This window comes from Natator depressus, chromosome 3, assembly GCF_965152275.1.
Source record: "Natator depressus isolate rNatDep1 chromosome 3, rNatDep2.hap1, whole genome shotgun sequence".
Lineage (NCBI taxonomy): Eukaryota > Metazoa > Chordata > Testudines > Cheloniidae > Natator > Natator depressus.
The window spans coordinates 19,703,294-19,720,646 of record NC_134236.1 but is presented as its reverse complement, the minus strand read 5'-3'; positions in this window follow the sequence as shown (position 1 = coordinate 19,720,646).

Below are 17,353 nucleotides of genomic sequence, written 5' to 3'. Positions count from 1 at the left end.
AGAGTAACAGCCGTGTTAGTCTGTATTCGCAAAAAGAAAAGGAGTACTTGTGGCACATTAGAGACTAACTAATTTATTTGAGCATAGGCTTTCGTGAGCTACAGCTCACTTCATCGGATGCATACTCTGGAAACTGCAGAAGACATTATATACACAGAGACCATGAAACAATACCTCCTCCCACCCCACTCTCCTGCTGGTAATAGCTTATCTAAAGTGATCACTCTCCTTACAATGTGTATGATAATCAAGTTGGGCCATTTCCAGCACAAATCCAGGTTTTCTCACCCCCCCCCCCCCGCCCTCCAAAAACCACACATACAAACTCAGGAGGAGAGTGAGTTTGTGTGTGTGGTTTTTGGAGGGCGGGGGGGTGGGGTGGTGGTGAGAAAACCTGGATTTGTGCTGGAAATGGCCCAACTTGATTATCATACACATTGTAAAGAGAGTGGTCACTTTGGATGGGCTATTACCAGCAGGAGAGTGAGTTTGTGTGTGGGGGGGGCGGAGGGTGAGAAAACCTGGATTTGTGCTGGAAATGGCCCAACTTGATTATCATACACATTGTAAGGAGAGTGATCACTTTAGATAAGCTATTACCAGCAGGAGAGTGGGGTGGGAGGAGGTATTGTTTCATGGTCTCTGTGTATATAATGTCTTCTGCAGTTTCCACAGTATGCATCCGATGAAGTGAGCTGTAGCTCACGAAAGCTTATGCTCAAATAAATTGGTTAGTCTCTAAGGTGCCACAAGTACTCCTTTTCTTTTTTCTGAAATATATAGTTCAACCAAACACAAGTAACTGGGCGCAGTGCAAGGGGAACTGGGTGAAATTCTATGGCCTTTGCCATACCGGAGGTCAGATAATGATCTAATGATTCCTTCTGGCCTTAAGAGCTGTGAATCTATACATTAAAATAACACATCCATCAAACAACTTTTCTACTTTATTGAGGGGAGACGGGAAAATATTCTTCTGTAAGAGCATGGATTTTGCTTTCAATGGAGATGGTTTTTAAAAAAGTCAGCTTGTTCAGTCCAAAAATCCCTGGGACTTCAGCAGTTGTGACATGTACGTTCTCTTGGGTTTACTTATGGTTAACCTTGCCATACTATTAATGCTTTTCCCCCCTTTGCTTGCAAAGCAGTGACTGATGAAACGCTCAATTAAATACCCTCACCTTTGCCTGAGGCTCCAGGAATACCTGTTGCTGTGGGCATTGCTTTTGTGGCACATAACCAACTTGTTGATACAAGCTCTCTTTAAAATGCCAGACATGAAGAATAAGCTGCTGACGATTGTATAACTTTAGGGGGGGGATTAAAAAACAGGTGCCAGTGAATTATGTTGCAGGGAATGGGAGATACATGAAATGTGAACTTTGACAGTGGTGTGTTTTGAAAATACTGGCCCTGTATTAATAATCAAGTCTCTTAAAAATCTCCTCAAGGAATCTTTAGGTAATCAAGAACTTAAGATGCAATTTACTATGACTTCTCGTTGAGTTTGAATCTTGGCTTTGTTTCAAATCATGAAATCATGGATGTGACACATAGCACAGTTGCTAGTTACAGAAGGGATGATTAATCTATGCTACCTAGGGATTTATAAACCCACATATTCTCTTCCATTATGAAATGTGCAGTGCATTCATAAATATGTTGAGAGAATTGTTCTAGACTTGTACAGAAGGTGATAAAGTATTGGTCTACAAGATAAAGGAGTGACAGACTTCCATGGGGGTGAAGGTTGGATACAGTGACAAAATAAGATGGTGGAATGGAGATAATGCTACAATAAATGGACTCTGAGTCTTTCCTCCTATGCAGCAGTCTCTTGGGTCCTCAGGAGTTCAGCTGTGATCAAAATTACCAGAGGACAATAGTGAGATTCTTGGAATTTCTCTGCCCAAGGCTGGCTGTAAGTGCAAACAATAGAAATGAGTGCTTGGGATCATGGACTTCAGGGAACACCATCAAACTAATTTTATGGACTAGTCCAAGCTACTCCTTTGGTAATAACACCAGTGGAGGCCCAAGGGAGAACTCCTGGCCTGCCCTACTCTACACCTACCCTATTCTAGCAATTTGGGGTCCTTCTCTTGCTCAGGGCTCAATAAATCATAAAGATGGCCCACTCCAGACCAGCCTGAAAACCTGAAGAGGGCACACAATTGAAATGTCCATACTCAGCATCCTATTTCTTTAGATGCTTTCAAAATCAGGATGGATTACGAGAGAGAACTCATTCATCTCGAGAGGCAAGTGTAAACTGAAGACCGGTGGGTGAACTCATAGGTACCTTTGCATTTCTTAGTCAATATTTGCTCTCTTTCAGTTTATAACCCTATTACTCTCTAGGTAGGCAGGAGAGTTCAAAGGCAGAACATTTTTTCCCTTGATTAATGCATTATTAGGGCTTGTGGGTTTGCCATGGTAAATTATACCTACCCTCATACCCTTGTCATGGAGTGGGGGCTGGGGGAGGAGGGAAGGGGAAGGGAGGGGAAAGAGCAGAAGTAATAAATCCATGTTAAAATTATTCAGTCACAGATCCCTATTCACAGAAACAAAATGAGCTAAATTCTACTTACATTGCTGCAAGATCTTGCTGGTAATCAAGTAGAATTTGCCCCAATATCTTTTATTTTGCAATAAATCCCATTTAAAACCAGTGCCAGTGGGTTCAAGTGTGTGCTGCAGCAGTGCAGGAAGTCAAGCTGCATAGACCTACTGGTGTTTCATCTTATGCCTGGTCTTCCACAGAAGTCAATGGGAGGACTTCCATATACTTCAATGGGAATAGAATGGTGCTTTTTCAAGTACTGCTTTCCTGCCTTATTCTCTGTAAAGGTAGCAGGAAGTGCTTAAAGCAGCAGGACATAGATGCTGCTTTAAGCTATGTAACCTCCTGTCTCTTCCCTTTGTCCCCCCCGCCCCCCAAACCTAGAGAAATTCTACCACCAGCTGTGGCTTCCTTCCTTTGACCATGTGACCAATCACTAGCCCTGTATCCATATTCAGTTCACATGGTGCCTGTTTTCAATGAATGAATGTACTTTGGTTTTCTGCCTAAGCTTATGCAACAATACACTTTTTTTTTTTAAGAGAAGGTTATTTATAGGCAGGCAGGTGTGCTGTAGCTGTGTTAGTGAGGTGCAAATAAGTGAATCAACCTGTCAGCACAGGAGAAAACACCTCAGTGCGGCTAGTACAGTACCTCCAAGATGGGGTTTGCAGATTAAGTGAGGAATTTATTTATTAGGCCATGTTGTGACAAACTGTTTCAGCTAACTTCTGTCCCTTCAGTACATTTAAATCTTGTACTTTTCACTGATGAGATTATCTGTGATCTAGTAGCAACTGCCATAGTGACAGCTGTCTGGTAGAAACCTTGTTTAAACAATAAATGGAGAGAGCCATAGGACCAGCAAATCCTGAGTCATAGTGCAGGGGTATATTGGCGGATATAACATTGCTGTACTAAATCCATGCTGCTTGTTAAATACTAGCTAGAACACAGCTCCATACCTGGAATCTACGCACTAGAATTTGTGTACAAGCTTGTCAGGGCAAGGACTGTCTCTCTCTGTTTATATAGTGGGTCCTGATATCAACTGGTCTCTAGACCCAGCTGTAATACAGATTAATAATATTCTCTTGAGTACTTTAATTGTATGTTAAACAGCGCAGCTAGTTGTGAATGGACCTTTCAAATGCAAACGATTTAAAAAAAATATTTATATGCCTGTTCAGAAATCCCTGGTCTACCTGCTCCAACTGGTGGGTCATTGCTGAATTTTTTCTAAGGTTATCATATATATTGTGGTTGCATCTACATAGACAGTCAAATCAGGTGTGTTAGTCTAACAGCACATCTACACTGCAAAAAAAACCCCTTTGGCTGCGAGTTTCAGAGCTTGGGTCAACTGACTTGCGCTTGTGCTACAGGCTAAAAATAGCAGTGTAGATATTCCTGCTCAGGCTGGACCCCAGGCTCTGAAATCTCGTGAGAGTGGATATTGTAGGAGTCAGCCATCTCAGAGTGGCAAATGTGTAGAAGACCCTTAACCAATCCTGGCCTACTCCAAATATTCTTCCTAAGCTCCCACACCCTGCCATCTATGTTGGAGAGTTTAATAACCACCACATCATCTGGGGATACAGAAAGTCAGATCAAAATGGATTTGACCTTTTGGACTGAGCCTCACTTGATGACCTCCACCTCATCCATGATCCAGAACAATAGGGTACTTTTCATTCTGTCAAATGGAAACAAGGCTGCACCTCTGACCTCACCTGGGCCACCAGCCAGTCAGTCATCCACTTTGAGCTGCTTCTTCTAGCATTTGCAGTGCTTGCCAAGCCATCCGACAGCAACTTCATCAGTAGAATGAAGAGCCCAAAGGCTACCATGAAATCTAGTCAGTTGACACCTTGTCAACAACATGCACCATTGACTAACAGAGGCCATATTGACAAAGTGGGTCATTGTGAAGACCCCATGTGTAGAGGCTGGCTGCAAATATTCCTTGGCCAGTTTGAAACCTGTTCAGCAGAGTCCAAAGGTGACATGGCAGGTCAAATCCTGGTGGTCAAATGGTTGGATCAGTGACTAGGAAACCATTCCAAGCATCTTTAGCTGACACTCATCAGGTGATTTGCTGATTTAGATTATTCCTGGTCCTGACTTTGGCAGCAGTCTTTTAAAGATGGTTGTGGAAAGTCAAAGAGCAGTGTGACACCAAGGTAGACCATTTTTTGCCTGTGTTTCAGTTCTTTTCTGTTGAGAGAGACATCTAACTCAAGTTTAGCGCTTGTGCTGTGGCGGTGGAAGATGCTTGAAACTGCCTTGGTCACACTTGGTTGGAAGCACCAACTGCTACAGTAGGTTGTCATCTTGGCCAGGTTGGCATTCTCCAATTCAGTGAAAGAGTGTAACTGGGGACTGCAGTAAATATAATCTGCATAGATAAACTTGCATGACAGAATCAGCGGCAGGTTGTTTGTATACCGATTGAACGGGGTGGGCGGAAGCACAGAGCTTTGGGGTAAACTGTTGGATTGTCTTCTCCATGCACTTGTTCTGTCTCCCATATGTACTCCAAAACACCTGTCATGACATAGAAGTTCAATAATGTCCACTACCAATGCTGGGGGTACTCTGACAGTTTTACCAGAAGACTAGTGTGATATACTGTATCATAAACTGCTGTCAGGTCCAAGAAAACAGCTCCTGTCTTCAAGTTCTGTTGAAACCCATTTTCTAGTTTGAGCTATAAGCAGTGTATGGAAGAATTTCTCACATGGTAAGGATTGAATGACAGTGACCATACCTATTGTGAGCACCAATAAAAAACCCTCGCTGGAACTACTGGAAAGCAAACTGGGCCAGCTTTGCACAATTCACTGACTGCTATGTCACTTGGATCCCATGCAACATATTTTATGAGGAAGTGTACATGTGGTTCACTGATATTAATGGAGTTATACCAGGGATTAATGTGACCCACTGTGGAGAAAGGTATTTCCTCTGATTCCATTTTTCATACTAATCTAAGATCTGTGAGTTGGAGCCTTTTACTTAGTCCCCTGGATAATGATAGAAGGCTTCAGTTTTTGCCTCGGGGTTGAGTTGCACTTGAGGTAAATCATCATGTTGTACGTTCCATATATGCAGGGTTGGGTCCAATATCTGCAGAGGTCCTCTGTGAGAGTAATACACTTTCCTACTAAACCTTGTGATTAGAAGTGAACACCATACTTAACCATCTGTATAAGAGCCTTATACAAAGTCCATTGAAGTCAACAGGAGTCTTTCCATTGACTTCAATGGGTTTTGGATCAGGCCCTAAGAGAGTCGCCCTAATATTACCTGTGACCCAATAATACTGGCTGCTACAGCCCACAAATGTGAAATTCTTAATTTTCCTAACTTGGATCCTGGAAATCCAGGGAGATTGTCAAGATATGAAAACTTTCATATTTGTGCTAACTACTAGTAAGGCCTTAGCTTATTAAAGCCAAAAGAATTTTAGAAATTATACTGATTTTTCACTATTTGCATCAATTGTTTGCTTTTCACCCTGCACATCGCATGGACAGGGAAAGTAGACTAGTGAATTCACTTTTTGTTTCTAGGCAGTTGCATTTTCTTGGTGTCATGGAATAGCTGAATGCTGTTGTGTTTGGGTTTGTTCCATGTCAAAGGGATATTTAAATCCAACCAATATGGATTTGTTTTTAAAGTACATTTCACAACTATATTCTTATTTGTTCCTGTATTTGTAAAGGTCTTGGTTTGCTAAATTTGGGGATAAGTCAGTGGTTCCCAAACAGCAATCTGTGGAACACTTGCTGGTGGTCTGCAGCAGACAGCTGGCTGGTTCCATGATGCTGGTCCCCTCCTTCCAGCTGAGAGAAAGAGTAGGAAGGGAAGAGATGAAATGAAAATAAAAAGCAGATCGGGTGATTCACTTTAAAAAAACAAACAAAACATTGTTTTTGTCTAGACTAGCATTTAAGGGTTTATTAGATAGTATTAGCTAGTTAGCTCGATTTAATTAACCTTCTAAAATGCCAGTCAAGACAAGTTGTACTTTTAGTGACATGCTAAACTGGTTGAGTTAAAGTTGAAGTTTGGATTAAATTATCTAACACTAGTTTAGGAAAAGCCTTACAGTACAATGGCCCGAATCCGGCAGACACACATGCTTAACTTTACACATATGCATAGTCACACTGATGTTAAAGGGATGACTCGTGTGTAAAGTTAAGCATGTATGTGTTTGTAAGATCAAGGCCTAAGATAGCTAAAACAGTGTACTTTCCTAATTCTACTTTCCAATATAAGCAATTACTGTAGTTGCCACCACAATGTTATGCAATTGTGAATGGGAAATGCTCTGTATAATCAAGAAACAGAGGAGAGATGGATCCATGAGACAATCTCTCTGTCAGGATGTGGTCCATTCTAAAAACAAATTTGGGATTGATTCCATAGTCCTTGACTGTAGAATCACTTTTGAGAACGTACACCTAGAAGATAATAAGGTGATAAATAACAGTCAGCATGGATTTATCAAGAACAAATTGTTTCAAACCAACCTGATAGCTTTCTTTGACAGGGTAACAAGCCTTGTAGATAGGGGGAAGTGGTAGATGTGGTATATCTTGACTTTAGTAAGGTTTTTGATACTGTTTCACATGACCTTCTCATAAACAAACTAGGGAAATACAACCTAGATGGAGCTACTATAAGGTGGGGCATGTCTGGTGGGAAAATCATTCCCAGAGTGTAGTTATCAGTGGTTCACAGTCATGCTGGAAGGGTATAATGAGTGGGGTCCCGCAGGGATTGGTTCTGGTCCGGTTCTGTTCAATATCTTCATCAACGATTTAGATAATGGCATAGAGAGTGCACTTACAAAGTTTGCAGATGATACCAAGCTGGGAGGGGTTGCAAGTGCTTTGGAGGATAGGATTAAAACTCAAAATGATCTGGACAAACTGGAGAAATGGTCTGAAGTAAATTAGGATGAAATTCAATAAGGACAAATGTAAAGTACTCCACTTAGGAAGGAACAATCAGTTGCACACATACAAAATGGGAAATGACTGCCTAGGGAGGAGTACTGCGGAAAGGGATCTGGGGGTCATAGTGGATCACAAACTAAATATGAGTCAATAGTGTAACGCTGTTGCAAAAAAAAGCAAACATCATTCTGGGATGTACTAGCAGGAGTATTGTAAGCAAGACATGAGAAGTAATTCTTCTGCCCTACTCCGTGCTGATTAGGCCTCAACTGGAGTATTGTGTCCAGTTCTGGGTGCCACATTTCAGGAAAGATGTGGACAAATTGGAGAAAGTCCAGAGAAGAGCAACAAAAATGATTACAGAAACCATGACCTATGAGGGAAGATTGAAAAAATTGGGTTTGTTTAGTCTGGAGAAGAGAAGACTGAGAGGGGACATAAGTTTTCAAATACATAAAAGGTTGTTACAAGGAGGAGGGAGAAAAATTGTTGTTCTTAACCTCTGAGGATAGGACAAGAAGCAATGGGCTTAAATTGCAGAAAGGGTGGTTTAGGTTGGATATTAGGAAAAATTTCCTAACTGTCAGAGTGGTTAAGCACTGGAATAAATTGTCTAAGGAGGTTGTGGAATCTCCATCATTGGGGATTTTTAAGAGCAGGTGTTTTTTTTTTGTTTTTTAAGAGCAACCTGTCAGGGATGGTCTCGTTAATACTTAGTCCTGCCTTAGTCTCTTAGTCCTGCCTTGAGTGCAGGGGACTAGACTTGAGGTCCCTTCCAGTTCTGTGATTCTATGTCACAACTGCTGAAGTCCCAGGGATTTTTGGACTGAACAAGCAGACGTTTTTTAAAATCCATCTTCAAAGAAAGCAAAATCGATGCTGTTACAGAAGAATATTTTCCCCCTATCTTCAATAAAGTAGAAAAGTTGTTTGATGGGTATGTTATTTTAATGTATAGATTCACAGCTCTTAAGGCCAGAAGGAACCATTAAATCGTTATCTGATCTCCGGTATGGCAAAGGCCATAGAATTTCACCCAGTTCCCCTTGCACTGAGCCCAGTTACTTGTGTTTGGTTGAACTATATATTTCAGAAAGACGTGCTTTGCTGGCCGGTCATTTTAGATAGCCTAATAAAATTTGGATTCCTTTTGGACCAGCCTGCTCTAAGATTCTGCAGTTGCCAATGATCCCAAGGTGCTATTATGGCACCTGGAGATATCTGGGACACATGGGATGATAACTGTCAGTGGTCTGTGGTGCTAAGAGGGGAAATATCAGAAGGGAAGTCACGAAATCTTTATTTTATTAAGGTTGAAGTTTCCATTCCAGAGCCACAGCCGATGCAGTTTTTAGGGTGGATTACTCCATGTAGGCATCACCACCGTCATCAGGCATTGATGCCCAGCAAGAAAAGGTAGTCTGCACAAAGTGGTTCCCCGATGACGGGTTGTGGTTCAAGAATGGAGCACAGAAGGTGGAGAGAAGGGTTCACTGGGGGTATTATTAGAAAGAGAGAGAGAGAGTAAAACAAGAACATCTTTGAACTTTGTCACTGAAAAGAGGATTCAAATCCCTGGACCCGCAGCTATACTGTAGTTTTGCTTCTGGGTAGAATCCCAAACTAGAAGGGGCTTATTTTCCTATTTTGATTTAGATTTTATGAAAATGTCATGAGAACCAAGAAGACAGCAAAAATCTTGTAACAGCTGAGCCAAGGAGTTTTTCACCATTCAAGAAAAGGGGAAAAGTGTGGGCCTTTTAGGGCCAAAATTTAATGAGTGGCTTATGAGATAGCTTTACTACTGAAACTGAATCAAACAATTTGCTTTGATCTGGCCCAACCCAAACCTGGTACCCTCCCTTAAACTTAATCCAGCTCCAGTTCTGCAACCCCCCTTTTCAGGCGAGGCCTGCAATAGCATCCCTGAGGAAATAGTTGTAGGGTCATTCGGAAAATAGTTGTTGCCATAAGGTATCTCCAGAAGGCACCATATTTAGAATGCTAGACTAGGAATCAAGGGAATTGGGTTCTATTCCTGACAGGCTGCATGACTTTGGGCAAGTCATTGTGCCTTTTCTCTGTTTCAATTTCCCTTTCTGGAATGAGACTTTTTTTTTTTGTAAAGCACTGTAAGATCTGCACTATGTAAAACAGAAGTATTATAAATAGGCAGGTGAGAGGGTGGGGGGGGGTTTGGAGGGAGAAAGAGAAGACCACTATGTTATAGGTTTCAGAGTAACAGCCGTGTTAGTCTGTATTCGTAAAAAGAAAAAAGAAAAGGAGTACTTGTGGCACCTTAGAGACTAACCAGTTTATTTGAGCATGAGCTTTCGTGAGCTACAGCTCACTTCATCGGATGCATAGCATATCGTGGAAACTGCAGAAGACATTATATACACACAGAGACCATGAAACAAAACTTCCTCCCACCCCACTCTCCTGCTGGTAACAGCTTATCTAAAGTGATCATCAAGGAGGGCCATTTCCAGCACAAATCCAGGTTCTCTCACCCTTCCCCCCCCCCCCCCCCCACAGACACACATACAAACTCACTCTCCTGCTGGTAATAGCCCATCCCTCTTTGAAACCTCTCTTTATAATGCGCATGATAATCAAGGTGGGTCATTTCCAGCACTAATCCAGGTTTTCTCACCACCCCCCCCCACACCCCCCCCCTCCAAAAACCACACACACAAACTCACTCTCCTGCTGGCAATAGCTCATCTTACAATGTGCACAGCAATAATCCAAGTTTAACCAGAACGTCTTGGGGGGGGGGGTTTGTAGGAAAAAAACAAGGGGAGATAGGCTACCTTGCATAATGACTTAGCCACTCCCAGTCTCTAGTCAAGCCCAAATTAATAGTATCCAATTTGCAAATGAATTCCAATTCAGCAGTTTCTCGCTGGAGTCTGGATTTGAAGTTTTTTTGCTTTAAGATAGCGACCCTCATGTCTGTGATTGCGTGACCAGAGAGATTGAAGTGTTCTCCGACTGGTTTATGAATGTTATAATTCTTAACATCTGATTTGTGTCCATTTATTCTTTTATGTAGAGACTGTCCAGTTTGACCAATGTACATGGCAGAGGGGCATTGCTGGCACATGATGGCATATATCACATTGGTGGATGTGCAGGTGAACGAGCCTCTGATAGTGTGGCTGATGTTGTTAGGCCCTGTGATGGTGTTCCCTGAATAGATATGTGGGCACAGTTGGCAACGGGCTTTGTTGCAAGGATAGGTTCCTGGGTTAGTGGTTCTGTTGTGTGGTATGTGGTTGTTGGTGAGTATTCGCTTCAGGTTGGGGGGCTGTCTGTAGGCAAGGACTGGCCTTTCTCCCAAGATTTGTGAGAGTGTTGGGTCATCCTTCAGGATAGGTTGTAGATCCTTAATAATGCGTTGGAGGGGTTTTAGTTGGGGGCTGAAGGTGACGGCTAGTGGCGTTCTGTTATTTTCTTTGTTAGGCCTGTCCTGTAGTAGGTGACTTCTGGGAACTCTTCTGGCTCTATCAATCTGTTTCTTCACTTCCGCAGGTGGGTATTGTAGTTGTAAGAATGCTTGATAGAGATCTTGTAGGTGTTTGTCTCTGTCTGAGGGGTTGGAGCAAATGCGGTTGTATCGCAGAGCTTGGCTGTAGACGATGGATCGTGTGGTGTGGTCAGGGTGAAAGCTGGAGGCATGTAGGTAGGAATAGCGGTCAGTAGGTTTCCGGTATAGGGTGGTGTTTATGTGACCATCGTTTATTAGCACTGTAGTGTCCAGGAAGTGGATCTCTTGTGTGGACTGGACCAGGCTGAGGTTGATGGTGGGATGGAAATTGTTGAAATCATGGTGGAATTCCTCAAGGGCTTCTTTTCCATGGGTCCAGATGATGAAGATGTCATCAATATGGCGCAAGTAAAGTGGGGGCGTTAGGGGACGAGAGCTGAGGAAACGTTGTTCTAAATCAGCCATAAAAATGTTGGCATACTGTGGGGCCATGCGGGTACCCATAGCAGTGCCGCTGATCTGAAGGTATACATTGTCCCCAAATGTAAAATAGTTATGGGTAAGGACAAAGTCACAAAGTTCAGCCACCAGGTTAGCCGTGACATTATCGGGGATAGTGTTCTTGATGGCTTGTAGTCCATCTTTGTGTGGAATGTTGGTGTAGAGGGCTTCTACATCCATAGTGGCCAGGATGGTGTTATCAGGAAGATCACCAATGGATTGTAGTTTCCTCAGGAAGTCAGTGGTGTCTCGAAGGTAGCTGGGAGTGCTGGTAGCGTAGGGCCTGAGGAGTGAGTCTACATAGCCGGACAATCCTGCTGTCAGGGTGCCAATGCCTGAGATGATGGGGCGCCCAGGATTTCCAGGTTTATGGATCTTGGGTAGTAGATAGAATATCCCAGGTCGGGTTTCCAGGGGTGTGTCTGTGCGGATTTGATCTTGCGCTTTTTCAGGAAGTTTCTTGAGCAAATGCTGTAGATGCTTTTGGTAACTCTCAGTGGGATCAGAGGGTAATGGCTTGTAGAAAGTGGTGTTGGAGAGCTGCCGAGCAGCCTCTTGTTCATATTCCGACCTATTCATGATGACAACAGCACCTCCTTTGTCAGCCTTTTTGATTATGATGTCAGAGTTGTTTCTGAGGCTGTGGATGGCATTGTGTTCTGCACGGCTGAGGTTATGGGGCAAGTGATGCTGCTTTTCCACAATTTCAGCCCGTGCACGTCGGCGGAAGCACTCTATGTAGAAGTCCAGTCTGCTGTTTCGACCTTCAGGAGGAGTCCACCTTGAATCCTTCTTTTTGTAATGTTGGTAGGCAGGCCTCTGTGGATCATTATGTTGTTCAGAGGTATCTTGGAAATATTCCTTGAGTCGGAGACGTCGAAAATAGGATTCTAGGTCACCACAGAACTGTGTCATGTTCGAGGGGGTGGAGGGGCAGAAGGAGAGACCCCGAGATAGGACAGCTGCTTCTGCTGGGCTGAGAGTATAGTTGGATAGGTTAACAATATTGCTGGGTGGGTTGAGGGAACCATTGCTGTGGCCCCTTGTAGCCTGTAGTAGTTTAGAAAGTTTAGTGTCCTTTTTCTTTTGTAGAGAAGTAAAGTGTGCGTTGTAAATGGCTTGTCTAGTTTTATATAGTTGTCTATGTTATATGCACCTAAACATAATCTGTAAATCAAAATAAATATACAGCTAAACAGTGGTCATATTATAGGAGAGAGAATTCAATGCAAGATACAAGTAAAGAAGGAAACTGTTTCTGGAAAGAAAAACAAACATAATATAAAAGGATAATTGTGGAGAAAAAAAATGGTTAGGCATAATGGTCTAGATCTTTAATGCTATTTAGGCACCTAATTCCTGTTGAAATCACTCCTGGGAGTTAAGTGACTAAACACATTTGAGGATCTGGGCCAATGGCTCTGATTTTTCTGAGTTGTTGAGCACCAGCTAAGGTGACCAGATATCCAGATTTTATAGGGACAGTCCCGATATTTGGGGCTTTGTCTTATATAGGAGCCTATTACCCCCTCCCCTCCACACACATACCTTATCCCGATTTTTCACATTTGCTATCTGGTCACCCTATCCACTGCCCACATTGACTTCAGCTGGAGATGGGAGGTCCTCTCTGGATTCAGTCCTCTGTGGAAATCAGGCCCAATACATCCTGTATATTTATGTATAATCAGGCACTATGAACTTCTCGGATTGTCCAAATACGTAACAGTCTCTGACAGACATGGGCCTAAGGTTTAGTACAAACAATAAAGTGATGAGCATGGTCTCAAAACCTAGACTGATTACAGGATTCTGCATATTCTAGAATGGAGCATATACATTTAAATAGTTCCCAACATAACAGCTTCATGGATACCATTCGTCATACCCTATAGTAATCCTATGGAGTGGGCAAACAGTCAGTCCTGTTGGTCGAAATCAAGAGCCATGTCAGTTTAATATATGATTATACCCTCTGGTGCGTGATTGTATCCTGCCTCGGTGGGGCATGGGCTCCATTAGGCTTTGCCACCTCTAAATTTGTATGATCATATATGTTTCCAGCCCACAAACAAGACACATAATGCATGTTGATATATCCCCTGGGAAGCATATTTGGAGGGATGGACAAATTTCAGGGTCTGTTGCTCTTAAGAGGGAGTTACAGATTTGCACCAATCCACCGATTAATATTTATCCTTTGGGACCATAAGCAACGAAGGAATAATCCTTTGTCTCTGCTGCATTTGGGACAGGTGGCCATTTTCAGTTTGAAACTCACAGCTGATGCTCCCATATGCCCTAAGGATAAGGGCATTTATGGAGATAAGTTTAAACAGAATTGTCCAGTTCTAAGAGACTGATATATAGTTTCTTTCTGGAGAGTTATTTCTGTCTGTGTGGGGTCTTTCCAAACCTGCTCAAAACCAAAGCCCACACACTATAAAGACACTAAAAACTTACCCCCTTCCTGGGGCTCAACATTATTAACAATGACGTAAAAGTCAGCTCAAAACTGTTCCCTACGTTTAGCTGCTCTTGAGGGTTCTGACTCCGGACCTCTCAGTCCTTTGTCACCAGAGTCTCTCTCATCTCCATTATATCATTGACTCAACAGACCCACTTAACTATTAATCAGGAAGATCAACACCAGCTAACAGGGTGGGCTGCTTCAGGCAAATACCGCCAGAGTGTTTCACTTTCCCAAACATTATATGAACTGCTGGTAAGTTTCTAGAGGTCCTATTACTGCTTATTTGTCCTGTCTGGTAAGCAGCATAGAATATGGTGATCATAATGAACTATATCTAGAAATAAGTGCAGATTATCTCATACCTATAAGCTACAGTGATACATATCCATTTTAGCAAGAACAATAGAGACAGAAATCACATGTAGCTCTTAGTAGCCTATTGTGCCATAGATAATAACCTCTCTTCTTTAAACCCTGTGAAGCTATGGCAAATTTACCAGCATCTGAGATTAAAGTTAGAGGAGAAATAAAGTGTAGTGAGGGAGCCAGAGGAATGTCAATTGTTGGGAGCCTGATCCTGCCAGGAGTTTCACATGGATGGACCCTCCACAAAATCACTGAGGATCTGCATGGGTGCAGGAGTCCATCTGTATAGAGTCCACAGTATTCTGCCTGCTCTCTTATATCATGAGACCTTTGTTAGGTGTGTATCCACTCTTGAAAAAAAAATTATCCTTTGGGGTAAAACTTATTATGCTTGCTGTCAGTTGAAAGGGGAATGTTTCTGGAAAATTTGGCCTAATTCCAGAGGCTGGGCTTGAGATATAAGCATGAACCACATGTGGTTTTCACTTAGATACATTGTTTGATGCAGGCTTCCTTTTTTAAAAAGAGAAATAAGTAGTGGGTTTTTTTAGCGGGGGAAAAAAAAATCTGCCATGGACTTAGAGCCTGAGCCTGAAAGCTGGGCTTCATTCTTGTAACTTTACTCACATGGGTCCCAATCCTCCAAACATTGACATAATTGCTTAGCTTTACACAGGTGAGTAGGCTTCATTGAAATCCGAGGTTAATGCATTTGCAGGATCAAAGATTAAGTGGCCTGGTTTTCAGAGACACTGATCATCCAGAGCTGCAATCACTGATGACCTGGAAGGGACTCAGGAGGGCTCCTTGTTAACAGGAGGAGTTCAGCTTTCATTTAAAATGAAAATTATCTTGCTAGTTTTTTTTTTCCTTGTGAAGGTAGCTAGCATTGGAAGTGGAAATTGACTGCTAAGGCTGAGAGGAACAAGCAGCTGAGCTCTCCTTGGGCAGGAGTTTTGGTGGTCCCTGCATGCCCACACACACTTCAGTCAATTGAGTCTGTGCGGTTTGGGTGTACCCCTGAGCATCATCTCACTACTAACCAATTCCCCTCCTGCTCTCCCTCCCCCACCCCGATCCTAAGGCTGGCTTTCTGCACTGTGGAATCTGCTATATTTGAGTCTGAAGAGATTGGGGGGGAAAACAATTTGAAAGCACTAAAAAATGCCAATGCTGGCTCTGCCTGTTAAAATTCTCTGTTCTTTTCTGAGTCTGGGCTGTGTAGGTCACACGTTGCTGAGGTTAAGGCAGCTGAGATTGCTACTGTCTTGCATCTGAACCAGCAACTGTAGCCTGAACAAGGGAATATGCACCACCTAGAAACCACATCAACAGCTCCAGCAAGAAGGTGCAAGAAGAGGAGGCTGCTGCTTTTGCCCTGAATGGCAGTTCTGTTGCATTTTCAGGGGCTGGGGAATAGTATGGAACTGATGGATTCTTTTGGAGGGGAGGAGTGCTCAGTGCCTCTGAAAATCAGGCTACTTACTTAGATGTATCAGTATGGATTTAAATGCTCCCAAGCTTGAAAACTCTTGCCATGGTTCTGTGTATGTGAGGGAGAGGATTTCAAACTATACAGTAAAATCAACTGGGTTTTTCCCAGAATCACATTGGGGACTTAATACAACATAAACCTCTCCGCTGCTCATCCTTGCCTAACAGGGCCTCATCCTCCCTGATTGAACTAACCTTGTTATCCCTAGCCTGATTCTTGCTTGCATATTTATACCTGCCTCTGGAAACTTCCACTACATGCATCTGAAGAAGTGGGTATTCACCCACAAAAGCTTGTGCTCCAATACGTCTGTTAGTCTATAAGGTGCCACAGGACTCTTTGCCGCTTTCACAGATCCAGACTAACACGGCTACCCCTCTGATACTGGAGTTTGAAGGGTGGTCTTTAGGACCCTGGGAATGCAGCCAAGGCCCAGGTAGGTCTGTCTCATTCGTCAGTTTCACTCACTCTGGGATCCATTCACTCACTCCCAGCGATGTGTGTTCAGTGAGTGCTTTTGCTTCCTGGCTGGTTGCTGTGATCATTCACAAGCCAGAGGACTAGTAGTGATCTCTCTGCAATGAGGAGTATCAGGCTGGGTGGAGAAAGAGATTTATTTTCTCTGGAAGAAAACAAGCAGTTGAGGATATTTAAGGATGAACTGCCCAGATGTGTCTCCCATTTCTACCTTTCTCTTAGGAGTAATGTACTTGACAGCTCTCAGCAACTTTGCTAAGACTTCCTCAGACTTCTCAGGTAGGAGTGAAGCTCTAATCCTTTGAAGTGTATTGGTTATAAGTGAGAGTTTGTAATAGATATTCAAGAACAACCCAAGAAAAGTGGATCCAAACGGGTCTGAAATAGTTATAATGAGAGCAATTTTTAATTCTTTTAAAATATGATGAAGCAGATCTTCATTAAGAGGATTTCAATTATTTAAACTTTCTTAGCAACCCCAGCTAAAATATTTCAGCAGAGATATTTCTGAATAACTTCAAGAAATAGGGGGAAGGGAATTATGTAAACTTTCCTAAGTTTGTGGTGTTGGATGGAAATATGTATGTGTGAGAGGGTAGAAAAGAGTTAGGTTACAGGGCTGGGAAGTTTCTGGACACAAGTTAAAACTAATACAGTAGGATCAAGATATTTTATTATGGACTAGATTCTGACATCTTTGCTCATGTTAAATAGTACCTTTAATCAGCAAATAGTTCATTGCAGTCCATAGGAATACTAAGAGTTAGATGCTACTAGCTGTGAGTAAATGGATTGGAATCTGACCCTATGTTTACTTGTACAATGCTCAAAAATTACTGGTACTCACTTCTAAAGACATCTTTATCAGTTTCACATTGTTTTCCACAGCATATATCATGAAACTTTCACAGTAGTTACATGTACTGCACTTTAAAGATGTGAAATGCTATATGTTTTATGACTATTATATACAGCTGTAATAGTCACATTAAAATTAGATTTCTGCTGCTCT